Here is a 14,235-nt window from a genome sequence, read left to right as displayed (position 1 = left end):
AATAATAATAACAATAATAATAATAGTAATAATAATAATAACAATAATAAAAAATTAATAATAATAATAAATTTGATTACATTACATAATTTTATTAAGAGAGTCACATCATATGTTTCTGAGAGGATTAACATTTTGCTATGTCGTGTTGAGTCTTGGTCTGTCTAGGGTGTGCCGTGAGTAGAAAAAGGTTGCGGAACACTGGTATAACCTATTGTAAATTTTATTCCAACTCAACAATGTAACTTTTATTTCAAACAATAATTACTTTCTATAATTTAGTTTAGATACTCCTTTCAACAATGGGATTTCCACTCCACACAGTAATACAGTATTCGTTGCACTCCACAGACGACAATGACAATTTACTTGGATTATTGAGAACAACAATGAACTTTTAATCTTAACTAATGTTCACAAAGCACTATTTACAAATCAGAACTGTCAGTTCTCAGTTCGTTTGCCTTGGCTAGTAAGCTCTTCTAGCTCTGTCACTCGAGTTCACAGTATCTCGAACCCCAGACCTTCAGAGACAATCCGTTGAACTTCGAACTCAGGTGCTCCCAACTGCGGTCTACTGCACTCAAACTCAGGACTTCCGGCTCCACAGTTACGGACACAACTCAAGTCGAACTTCGGTCTCAAAGCTGGCTTCACTGCTACACAAGACTGGCTGGCTTGCTGTCCACTGACTATAACAACACTAACTACTAAACATGCATCTCTTATATAACCAAATCATAGTTACGAGAAAGTTCGCGGTCAGTCGACAGATGCATAGAAGATTTCCACGGATGTCAGGATGGCATTCTCGAATAATCTGGATATCTTCTCTCCGCCGCGGTCGCTCTCTCTCCTATCCTCTCTCCGCCACAGCACATGCCCCAGGAAGCAGATGCGCGCGCAACCTGCCCGAATCACGGCCGACCTAGCCCTTCCTCCGCCGGTCGTGAGATCGAATCTCACGTAACCGTCACACTATCAATAACTCACAATAACATAAATATAATTACAACAAGTAGAAGTTCAACTTTAATGTAATATATTTCGAATTATAAGAACAAATCGTTCATTATTGTAAGATTATTAAAATAATAACAATTAATCAATTTTATTAAAAAAACAAAATATTTAATACAGGGGCGGCTCTAGAAGGGAGTAGCAAGTTAGCGCTACCCCCAGAAATTTTATCAATAAATAATGTGTGTAATAATCATTAATGACTTACCAGTAGTCCTATATACTCTTCTAAACATAATAAGAAATACCCCTATTATCTGTAGAGCACTTGTATGTTCATCTGTACTAGCATTGTTAACTCTGTGTCTGCTATGGGACTTTGGGTGCTAGAGGGGCAGGTGCGGGGAGAACTCTGGAGGCGTGGCCTTCGCTAGCAGACAGTTTATGACGTGTATACACACGTCGTTTGACGCAAGGCTTCGCGCCTTGAAATCACTGCCTTCTTGATCATATTGCTGTATAGAAGGGCTGTGACAAACGGTTATTTTCTTGTAACTGTTATAACTGTCTCCGTTACTTTTGTTCAGTAGTTATAAATAACGGTTACAATTTCCTGCCGGAGACAAAATAGCAGTCACATAAGAAGAAGTTATATTTAACGGTTAAATAACTAACAGAGGGATAGAAGCAGTTAGTTACCCACGGACAAGTTATATTTGAATGTTAAATAACTTATATTGTAAAAATGATTGAAAACGTTGACAAGTACATTTGTAGCAGAAATACTGTACCATAAATATTGGTTTCATTGACCTTTCAACACTCGTAACAGACACGTAATAATAATAATAATAATAATAATAATAATAATAATCATCATCATCATCATCAGTACGCCACAGAACCGACTGTTATTTAAGAAACACAGTCATGAATCATATTATACCTTAAATATTATGTACATTATGAATTTATTTATTATAATAAATACGCATATAGCGTAGATAAGTGATTTTCAACCAGAGGTCCGCGGCCACCTGAGTATCCGCACAGCTATTAATGCGGGATCGCTAACATAATAATAATAATAATAATAATAATAATAATAATAATAATAATTTATTTATTTAGAATATTAACGTGCAAAACAACAGCACAAGGCCAATTAAAGTTTAGCACGATACAAAACAGAACAAAACAACAAATGATAATGAGAATGAATGATAGAAAATGGCAATGAGATGAAATACAAACAATATAATAGTCTACATCAATCATAGATCAAATAAAAATTATAAAATTATAAAATTAGTACAATAAGATAATTGAAATAATGGAATAGCCTACTTAATCAATTGACCAAATGCAAGAAAAAAAATGGACAAATAATTATTAAAATTAGATCAGTGAGTTAAAACTCAAAGATATACTATACATTAAATGGATCCAAGTTGAATCCATGCAAATTAGCATATTTAATGCATCTGCAGACCGGAGAGAGAGATTTAGGATTCTTATTATAAAACAATTTATGAAATCTTAAACCATTAGCTGGAATACGAAGACTGATATTGCTTATAAAAGATTCACAATCAATATCACCGTTAATGACTTTACAAAAAAAATAAATAATCAAGATTCTGACGTCTGGTGAACAAACTACCGCAATTGAAATATTTGCATTTAATCTCATAGTTATAATCGGAATTTGGTAAAAATCTATAAGTACACAAGGAAATAAATTTTCTTTGAATATTCTCCAATTTAGCCGAGTCAGTGGAAGTAATGGAGTTCCATGCAACAGATGCATATTCAAGCTTGGATCTAACCAACGTATAATGTAAAATTAATAAACACATAGGAGTGGAAAAAGAATAAGTTATAGACCTAATTAGACCAAGCATTCTTAACGAATGGGTATAAATATATTGCACATGATCATGGAAATATAATTTTGAATCAAGTAGGACACCAAGATCTCTAATACAATCTTTCTTAGTAATTACGACATTACTGAGAGAATAGTTAAATTTGAGAGAGATAGTTTTCCGTGAAAAGGAAATAACAAAAGTTTTGGATTGATTAATTTTCATTCCATTTTCAACAGACCATTGTGAAATTGAATTAATGTCATTTTGAAGAATTTGACAATCAACCAAACTATTAATTTTGCGAAAGATTTTGAGATCATCCGCAAATAAAAGGCAGCTAGAACTTATTCTTTTACTTATATCATTTATAAACAATAAAAATAATAGAGGTCCCAATGTAGACCCTTGAGGAAAACCGCATAAACTATTAAATGGAACCGAGAGAGAATTACCAAGTCGAATACAAGACTGTCTATCTATTAAATAATTTTCAAACCAATTAACGTAGTTAGTGGAGAGACCAAAATTACTTAATTTATTTAATAAAATTTTGTGAGGAACAACATCAAATGCTTTGCTAAAATCTAAATAAATTGAGTCAATTTGACCTTGATTTTCAACTATAGGCATTATGAGATTAAGATAGGAAACTAAATTAGTAGTAGTAGATTTCCCTCTTATAAATCCATGTTGGGCCGAATTGATCTTATTTTTGACATAAAATGAAATGTGTTTGTGAATAATATTTTCAAAAATTTTAGAAAAATTGTTTAGGATAGAAATGGGTCTATAATTAGTAACACTGTTTTTATTACCATTTTTGAAAACTGGAATAATGGATGCTTCCTTCCAAAGTGACGGGTAAATTCCTGTTTTTAAGCTAAGATTGAATAAAAAAGTTAAAACAGGCAAGAGAATATTAGAGCAACCCTTGATTATAAAATTAGGAATGCTATCAGTACCTTTACATTTATTAGGCTTTAGCTTTTTAATAGCTTTATTTACATCATCGAATGTAATATTAGGCAGGGACAAACAGTCAGTAATATTAGAATCATAAGTAATGAGATTAGAGTTACAATTTTGTTGAACAGATTTAAATTGACAAGCAAAAGCATTTGCAATTTCTTTTTCATCTGTGATGTGAACGCCATTTATTATTAGTTCTGTGGGATTACTATTAGTTTTTCGAAAAGTTTCTACATATTTCCAAAATTTATTTGGTTCATGCTTTAGGCTATCATCAATTGATTGTAACCATTTGAATTTATCATATTTAATCATAGCTTTGACTTGTTTTCTAAAATTAGAAAAAATTTGATAATGATGATCAGTTTTATATTTTTTGTAATTTTTATGAGCTTTATTTTTTTTCTTTATAAGCTGACGTAAATCCTTTGAAAACCATTTAGGATAGTGCGATTTTTTAACAAAGGTGACAGGGACACAAAGGGATATAGCATTGTTTATAATTTGAGACAAGGAATTTGCAGCAGTGTTTACATCAGTAGTCTGATATATGCTAGTCCAATCATAATTGTATAGAATAGAATAAAGATTCAGATAATCACCTTGAGAATAATTTAAATAAGAACTGATTAGAGAGTGTTCCGGTAACGATAATTTTACTTCAATATAAATAGAGATAGATGGATGATAAGTATCCTCTAACACTAGAGAGTGATCAGCAAGTTTAACTGTACTGTTTTTATCATTAGTAAAAACCAAATCAAGAAGCTTTTTGCTCGTAACGGTAGAGTTAATTTGAATTAATCCAAGAAGGCAGGGCGAGGAATATAAATCCTTAGCCCTAATTTCAGAGTAATAATGAGTATCATTAAGATTGGAACCAGTTGTCCAGTCCATACCAGGAGTATTAAAATCACCAAGGATTACTATTCTAAAATTATGAGTGTCGAGATTTTTTTCGAGAAAATTAAGATAAGATTTTAAGTTAATATGATCTGTATCAGGAGAGAAATAATGGTTTCCTAATAACAGATTAAAACCATCAGTCATTCTAAGGGCCTGTACTACGACTCTCGGATAAAGTTCTAGTTTAAACTTATCCGGCAGATGGCATATTTATCCGGAAGTTGGGTTGTAATTGCGTACTACGACTTTTGGTTATGTGCAATCTGGAGGCTAAACTTCCAGATTAGCAATCCGGGAGGCAGAGTAGCAGATTGGCGTTATCCGGAGGTTGGAACTCGGTGTTGAAATCAAGATGGCTGCACGTCGTACAGCTGGTGATTTGAAGGATCAATTTAATGTTGATACTGATTCTGATGATAAGTTCTGGAGCAGATGCTTCGTTATATCAGAACAGCAAAACGAATTAGGCCGCGTCCAAATAATTTTGAAGAATGGGATGACGAGAAATTTTTTAGACAGTTTCGAATAACGAAACCTACTACATGAAATCAATTATCAACTGAAACAAGACACAGCTCGTAAGTACACAGTTAATAATAAGCTACACTATTTCGGTAGGTATTACATCAATATTTTGTATATAATAGCACTATAATAATTACTTTGAAGTACAGTAACCTGTAATACAGTAGAAGTGAGGTTAGAATGTTGCTTCATGCAGGTGTTCTGTTGCCCTTACAAGGTATGAAGGTGATTGGTATAATAATATAGGGCAACCTACAATAATAACAGTTTCAAAATACTTTTATATAAAAATAATAACAGTATATAATATATCAAAATCCTTTATATGGTAAACTACCATTTCTTCACAATTGCGTTACCACTTTAAGATACAAATGTATTCACATATTTGGCTTCTAGTCAAGTCATATGTACCATAAACGAAAGAAAAATTGAGTGCCGACACCAATTTCCCAAATAAAGGTGGAAAGTTGCTGTGAAAGTGGAGTGCGGTGGAGAGGTACGGGTAGACGGGATCGCTCTATCGAGATAGAAGGGTAGGCGGCAGGGAAGGGCAACACATTCATTTCATTACTGTGTTTCCTTACTAATTAAAGGGAAAGGACAAGTTTTCGTAAGATCGAGTTAGTGACAGGTTAGTATGATTTGCATATATTTACAAATGTCTAAAAAAAAATGTCAAAACTACATCCAAATCTCTCTCTTCCAGGCTATCCTGTAGGGAGTCCTTGCCTTCTTTTGGTAACGCTATTGTAAAGATTTACAGGTAAAGTTGTAACCAAATCTCATTGTTTATACATTTTTCCAGAAATAATGCCTTACCTCCAATGGACCAACTACTACTGGTATTGAGATTCTATGCCACTGGGAGAACATTGACAACAGTAGGAGATTTTTGTGGGGTCCACGAAGTTACAGCAGGAACTGTTGTCAATCGAGCTAGTGCTGCACTTACTGCTTGGTTTAATTGAAGTGATGACTTTCAATGCTTCATTGGGAGTAGTTTTATTTGCTCCAGTAATTAAGTGCAAGGCTTATTTCCCTCCCCCCCCCCCCCCCCCCAAGGGATTCTGTCTCTTTTTGATGCTGTTGCGAATACTTCTGAATAGTATTTTAATACAGGTTTTATGTATATATTATAGGTCTTGATTAAAGTTTTCCTATAACTGTTTCATTTTGTGTCTGCTAGTTGTTTAGTCAACTCTCCGAAGATAGATTGGAATACCAATAAGGCATCACTCATGAGACAACTGTCAGGAGATAATGTGGTAGGGTGGCAAGTTCCCTTCTCCTTCCTTGCATATATCGCTCACCAGTAGGAGTAGACCTAACATATTTCACTAATCAGACTTAAGATATGCTTGCTATATACAGTATTATTATTTAACAAACTGTAACAGTTTATTGAATTTTAGACATGACAGTTTTTCTTCATTTTCTGAAAGTTTTGGAATTGGCATTTATGTTTGCAAGGGAGCTGTTTCATTCACGCTAGGCCTAGTGATTCATGTATGCAAACATATTCATATCGTTACTTTTTATATATATTTTATTGCTTGGATCCCTCACAGTGATGTCTTAACAGGCTAAGATGATTCAAACACAAAGATTTGATAAATACATTTTAAAAATTATGACCAGGTACACTGTAGGCTATTTAAAACAATAAAAATACACTGTGTCTGCAATTCAAATTTATTTTACATAAGCAAAATATGGTAAAACAACATTTTTCAAGAGGCACTTAATTGAAGCGTCGCCTGGAACAACGTTATAAGTTATATTTGGTCAAATTTACAGGAGCTGCAAAAATGTGTATATGCGTACAACTTTGTTCTTATGAGGGTAGCAAACTTTTGAGTGGACAAATTTCACGTACTGCATTGATGGACAGTTGCAAGCCAAGGAGTATAGCAAGGTAACATGACATACAACATTATTACATGGAAACACACCGAATGAAAATTTTGTAACTTACAACGTTGTTCCAGCTGACGCTTCAATTGTATTCAGGTACTCTGTGAATGTGTACTTAAAACAAGAGAGATGCACTATAGCTGCAATTAAATTAAAAATTTATTTATTTATTTTGTGTGAACAAAACACGACATTTTTCAGGAGACACAATAAGCATAATCATTTATTACATCCACTGTCTCATTATATATGCTATGGTACATGTCATATTTACAAATTAATAATATACAGGCTAATACATAAGAGTACATAGTAACTGTAATTAAACACAACACAAATACATATGCAAATACACAAAACTTGGAAAACTGTGGCAGAGCCAACTTCAGCTATAAGCCCCATTTGTTAGACATCTGCACGGGCCATAATTCTTAGGCCCGGCCCATCTCGGCCTGATCTGAACCAGACCCGAACCCAACCAGAAACCTTAGATTAGCTAATAATTATCACCTGACTCGAACCTAATCCTGAAGACTAGCAGATAAAGCAGAGGCCAGAGACCACAGGGATCAAGAACAGCTGCAAGAGATTATCACTCCATTAGAAGGATGAGAAGAAGTAATCTCCCAGTCATCCAGGTCAAACAAATTGGGCAACAAAATTAAACATATTTTTTGTTAAAACATAAAGAATAGGTGATTATTGTAGCATTTACTTTCTGCCACTAATTGAAGATGTCTTTGTAGATAGACCACCCATTAAAGAGGAGGAAAAAGTAATGTAAAAACTCCAAATCTTACTTTTGATATTCCAAACCCCATCTCTTTGCAAACATGAGGATATGACTTACTTTTATTTCAAATCATTCTATGTTATAATGTTAGCATCCAACTTTCAACTAATGTATTTTTTAAGGAAATCACTGTAATAGTACTGAAGTTCATGAATTTCTAACATCTCAAGTATAATTAAGTCAACATTAAACTTACAGTTCACAGATGGAGAAAGATTTTTCAATGTGGCTAATACATTCCTCAGAGGCTTGCTTTTTCTTTCTTTTTTTTTTTTAAGCATCCTTGGGGTGTAACTCGATCAGCTGTTATCCCATTATCAGCTGAAATATTTAAGAGAGGGATATATGCTTATATTCAGATCTTTCTGAGTTTAGCCTACACTACCTACACTGAATAAACCAGTAATTTCACTTAAAACTTACTTTCATTACACTGTGTAAATACCCGTACAGTGGAAGACCTTCATCTGCTGCACCAGCTGACTCTGTAATATTTTAAGAGTGGAATTAATTCTTAAGATATTTAATTCTGGAGAAAGATGATGTTTTATCATAAATGTGTGGACACTTCAAAGTCAGCAGCTGTAACAGTATTGTATTTTCTAACGTGCTATTAATCCAAACTCATTTTTAACAATAAGAAAGTGAAGCTGCAATAAAAAAGAGAGAGAGAAAACCAAGCAAATAGTTCTATTGTAAATAGAGTGTAGTCAGTTTCTGTTTTACCTTATGAAAAGATATTTTTCAGTTTTTCTGTACACAAGAAATCATTCACAAGTTTCAAAGTGAGAATCCTCACAGTAAAATTGAAATACAACTTAACATAATGTGGCCTAATCTAATTACAAACCCATTACAGAGAAATCTCAAAATAAATTCTTCAGTTTAGTGTACTTTCTATTTTTAGGCCTATATTTATAAATTTCAAATTCCCACTCAAATCCCACATAATATTATAATACAATGATGTTTAGTTTTTATGACATCCATTTCTTGTGACCATTTCATCATTATGTACAATTTATATTTTAACATTTTTCTTTTTAACTTTTGCATCTAATTTATCTACTGCTTGCTGCAGATTTCATATAGTATGTGTGTTAGTTTTATTTTCAACATGTTGGCTGAAAATGTGTTTACATGTTACAGCTATTTCAGATTGTAAAAGTAAGGATCATACGTAGAATGTGAAAGAACGTTTTGTAGTATAAATCAAATTACCTGGAGATATTGTTGGGATGTCCAGTTTCACTTCAAAAACTAAAGAATTGCACTGTGAACCTGAATTGTACTGTAAATAAAAAAGAAATAATAGTATTATAATGTAATACCGACATTAAATTAAATTTGTATAACAATTTTAAAGAATCTAATATTTTTTTTTATCTCTAAAGCTCATCATTTCTTCTTCTGACTCTTAATTCCTTACACACTAACCTCATTCGTGTTATTAGCTGCACTGGTATCAGTGGAACTTGGTTTAGTTACTACTTCGGCTGTAACAAAAGTAAGTAAATAAATAAATGAGTGAATGAATAAATAAATAAATAAAAAGAATTCAAACTTGTGTTATACAATTTCCTCTGCTTATTATGTAATAATTGTATAAATTAACATATAAGTGAACTTATGCATTGAATATGAATAAAAATCACTGAGAAATCACTCAACTGATAGGAGAATTAAATCACTTACCTTGGCTAAGTTTGGATTTGGTTTTGCTTCAGTTGGAGGGGCTCCAATTGTTTGCAGCCTGCATTGTCTCTCTGCAGCAGCAATTTTCTTTGTGTTCTTTTCCAAGAATTCAAATTTGCTTCTCAGCTGCTTTCAGGTCCTTGTATTTGTGCTGATGTTTCTATATTCTTCCCATGCTTCATTCTATATTACTAAAAAGGAAGTAAAACTAGGTTAATTCCGTATGCAACCTACAACATTAGAAGATCTACTGTAATTCTCTTTTTCCCTTATCTAAGTTTCTATACCTAAATAAGCAAGAGCTTTTAATGGACGATTGTCAGTACAATATCAAACATATGACTATACTGTACATAGAAACTTTGGAAAAAACTTAATATCTTCTGTTTCTGTGTTATTTTACGAGGTGTTGAATGTGCATTACAGCGAGTGATTATAGTCGAACTGGTAGCAGCAACAGATATTGCATTTTAGTGGAAACGTCTCTCCACCTCATGCTGTTCTTTTAAAGAATAATGTTAGGCCCTATCTGTGATCGAATGGTATTATAGGCCTAACACAAAATATCCGCCCATTTACTAACAGTAAAATACGTAGGCCTAACGTACTGAAATATTGGTAATTTGCTAGGAACAGTGTACCTTGCTGTACTAATGTTGGTTAGAAATTCCAGGCCAAAAACATCATTCATTATTATCAGTATCAGTGAACTTTTCTTTTTAAACGAGTTACTATGCCTTCGATCCATGATTTGAAGCCGTGAGTACACTATTTCTAAAAAAAATTACCGAAATAGGCCCTATTCACTAATAATGTAGGCTATACAACAAACTGAAAGCACACTTAATATTAATTACAATACAAAAATAATTGCCACCTACACTTCTTGTGCAGTTACACATGAATAAAACAATGATTATGGAGAAAAACGCACTTTTGCTGGAACCCGCACCCGTCCTCTTTAGGCCTACTAATTAAAACCAAAATACTATCATATTGTAGGAATTATTACTATTCGAAAAGAAACATAACCTTTAAAATCTTACCTTTTGCTTCCATGTAAAGTTTCTTCATACAGTATGTGTAATTTTCTGTTCTTCACTCTGTTATTTTCTTGGCTGGAGCTTCAGTATTATAATAAATAATAACAATAATGCTTACAATAAAACCTCAAAATAAATGGTACCATAAAAACACGGAACATAAACATGAAATACGCGGGGAAAGGTATACCAACGCAATAAATTTCACTACATTTTCAGTAACTTCATTGCCAACGTAATAAAAATGTTACTATTTCTTCCGAATAACAATCCTGCAGTTAAAATCCGCTGGTAGTACAGAACAAAATATTTAACTTCCAGATTGCTAAACTGGAGTATACGAATCTGGAGCTTTAACAGGCGATCGTAGTACAGGCCCTAAGTTCAACCCAAACGCATTCACTAAGTCAAAACGCCTTCTAGTAAAAGGTAACTGGTTGCTAATCGCTGTTAGGACACCACCACCTCTTTTTTTGTTAGTGTCTTCAAACAGTCTATCAGCACGAAACATAGTATAGTTATTTGGAAATAAATTAGAATTAATAACTGACTCAGATAACCATGTTTCTGTGAGACAGATAATGAGATCATTATTACTCACTATATTCTGAAAAATTTCATCAACTTTAGTGTTAAGTCCACGAACATTTTGGTAGAAAATCTCGAGATGATTAATAGAACTGAACATTGAAAATGAGAGCGAGCAAGACTAAGACTAAGAGGCATTTCCCTGAGAATCAACAGAGTTCGAATTAGCAGAATGCGCAAAGTGCTGCTCAGGCTTTAATTTACCATAAAATGGTGCAATTAGGCAACCAGCAGGCCAAACTTCAGGTTTGTTAATGGAATCGAAATCCCTCACATCAACAGTGATGTGAAAGGAAGAATATGATTGATATTTGGTTTTTAGTTTAGTTACAGCAAGAGATCTTAGCTGAAGTTGATTCTTCAGGGAGTCCTCTATACTGTTTGTGTTGACTTTGGAACTAAATCTCGAAACAAATAGAGATTTAGTTTTAATTCTCTCAGGGGCCATTTCAATGCTACTCATGGCCAATGTTCCAACTTTAGGTTCTCTTTTTTTTTATATTTTTTGCGAGTAACTAATTGAAAACCATCAGATACGTTGGCAGAAGTTGAAGCATTGGCCTGATTCAGTTCAATATTGTTATGTCTATCAGTAGCAGGAGGAGTTGTTGACACAGACTTCCTTGTTGCTGACACATCAGAATTGCAAGTATGCAAATTGTCAGCAGCTTTGTTCACAGACACTACCTTGCTATATGATTTCTTAATGGGATCATTAGACTGACCCACAGAAGAAATACTATGAGATGAATTACTCTGAGATGATTTAGGGGGGCAGCACCCCTTTGATAACAATTCTGCCATTTGAACATTTAGGATAGAATTTTCATTTGCAAGTTCAGCGTAAGACTTCCTAGGGCCCTTAGCTTGCACAGATTCATATTGCATTGATTCAGAAGGGACATTTCCCTTTTTAGTAAGTACATTAGAATTAGTTATCACCAAAATTTCGGCCACCTGAATTTTCAGAGTCGCATTTTCGTTCTTAAGTTCTATCATCTCCTTTTGGAGACTCTTCACGTATTCCAAAATGTCGCTCACTGTGTCCAGAATGTTCACACTATTTAGTCGAACAGTCTCAACCTGGACGGAGAGTGAATCGACTGAAGGCAAGCTCAGTAGGTTGAGATTCCTTGAAGGTGAAACGACTTTTTTTGTAGGTGAAAGTGTAGGTGAGATCACCTTCTTCTCACCTGGAGCAGTAGGACGTACTGGCGTGTTGTCCCCATGTGTTGATTTCCTTGCACTCGCACACTTTTTACACTCAAAAGTAGAACTGCCACTCTGCATGTAGATATCATACTGGGCCTCACCAATATTTAGGCAATCGAGATAATAATAATAATAATAATAATAATAACAACAATAATAATAATAATAATAATAATAATAATAATAATAATAATAATAATAGTAATAATCATAATCATCATCATCATCAATACGCTACAGAACCGACTGTTATTTAAGAAACACAATCATGAATCATATTATACCTAAAATATTATGTACATTATGAATTAATTTATTATAATAAATACGCATATAGCGTAGATCAGTGATTTTCAACCAGAGGTCCGCGGCCACCTGAGTATCCGCACAGCTATTACTGCGGGATCGCGAACAAAATAATAATAATAATAATCAGCATCATCATCATCATCACCAATACGCCACAGAATCGACTGTTATTTAACACACAATCATGAATCATATTATACCTCAAATAGGCCTATTATGTACATTATGAATTTATTTATTATAATAAACACGCATATAGCGTAAATCAGTGATTTTCTACCAGAGGTCCGCGGCCACCTGAGTATCCGCACAGCTATTAATGGGGGATCGCGAACAAAATAATAATAATAATAATAATAATAATAATAATAATAATAATAAATAACTCTTGATCTTCAGAATAGCTCCACCGATGCGATGATTTCTCAAACAGGATAGCACAAACTGGAACCTCTCCCATTATTTCATAGATTTGCCGATAGTTTAATTGTCATTAAACTTGACAAGTGGGAGATTGTAAGCTACTTCTTTCACAGTGATAATGTCATTCATTACACTGAAGTCTCTTACAGCTTCCGCACTGCTAATGGTGATGGAATTCGTGATTTATTTTGGCTTTGGCTGTAGTGAATGACAAAAGGGCAATTTTTCCTATTAAGTTATCCACGAAATCTCGGAAATCATAATTAGCTATAGAGAGTCTCCAACAAGCAGTGCAAAAAACACTAAATTCCTGTATTTTCAAGCGATCTCTTTAGCAGAATCCAGAATAGTAGCTGGTTACCTAAATTAGAAAAAATGCGTTTATTTGATTAATTTTTCCTTGCGAGTTATTTTAACAAAGATCTTGGAACCAATATAAATATTTAACAAAGGGCTTGCGCGAGCCTTTGCGAGTGCCCTCCAGCACATCCCTGGCTGTGGTACAATGTTGGGGACTTCAGAACGGTGGGGGGGGGGGATAGTAACTGAATAGTATGGAATTGTGCCACATAGTTTCATTTTAATATTAGACAGGTTTTCTAAAATGTACCTTGTTATCAGTTTACTTTTTGTATTTATCCAGTGCTAACATATATTTTTTAAATTTTCTTTTGAGATTTAGGAAGCCAAAGCGTCTCCCTGACCTACCCACTTGCTTACGCCCGTGAAAGCATTGTAAAAGGATAAGATATGACGACTTTATAGAAGTGTAGACAAAGTCTAAGAAATAATTTAAAGTAGTTTTATCGGTACCTATATAAACAAGCTCAAACTTTCTCCCCCCCCCCCCCACGATATTGAAAGGCTAGATCCACCTATGAAATTAGTAGGTTCCTAATGCGACAAATCATGCAATAATAGTTTATTTTAAATATTTGAAAACTTTATGTTATTAAGAAGGACATCAATAGCTTATGATATATAATAAACTAAATTGATTTATTCATCATGACTAATTTTTGTG

The 14,235-nt window shown here is 33.6% G+C and overlaps 1 protein-coding gene and 2 long non-coding RNA genes across 4 annotated transcripts in view; 2 read left to right on the top strand and 1 right to left on the bottom strand.

Moving 5' to 3' along the window:
• LOC138710184 (putative divalent cation/proton antiporter TMEM165) overlaps positions 1-14,235 on the top strand; it is a 150,700-nt gene that overhangs the window by 123,912 nt on the left and 12,553 nt on the right. The gene's annotated exons all lie outside the window — the stretch shown is intronic.
• LOC138710182 (uncharacterized) lies at positions 4,858-6,405 on the top strand. Its single transcript, XR_011335146.1, has 2 exons — positions 4,858-5,284; positions 6,040-6,405. It is a non-coding gene; the product is annotated as an uncharacterized lncRNA (long non-coding RNA).
• LOC138710183 (uncharacterized) lies at positions 7,589-9,772 on the bottom strand. Of its 2 annotated transcripts, XR_011335148.1 has the most exons (6): positions 9,637-9,772; positions 9,379-9,437; positions 9,163-9,232; positions 8,365-8,426; positions 8,138-8,262; positions 7,589-7,727 (listed from the first exon to the last, which is right to left on the bottom strand). It is a non-coding gene; the product is annotated as an uncharacterized lncRNA (long non-coding RNA). The 2 variants fall into 2 exon arrangements; XR_011335147.1 differs by having other exon boundaries at positions 8,138-8,426.

The sequence above is a fragment of the Periplaneta americana genome, chromosome 12 (assembly GCF_040183065.1).
Source record: "Periplaneta americana isolate PAMFEO1 chromosome 12, P.americana_PAMFEO1_priV1, whole genome shotgun sequence".
Classification (NCBI taxonomy): domain Eukaryota; kingdom Metazoa; phylum Arthropoda; class Insecta; order Blattodea; family Blattidae; genus Periplaneta; species Periplaneta americana.
This window is presented reverse-complemented; position numbering and strand designations above follow the sequence as displayed.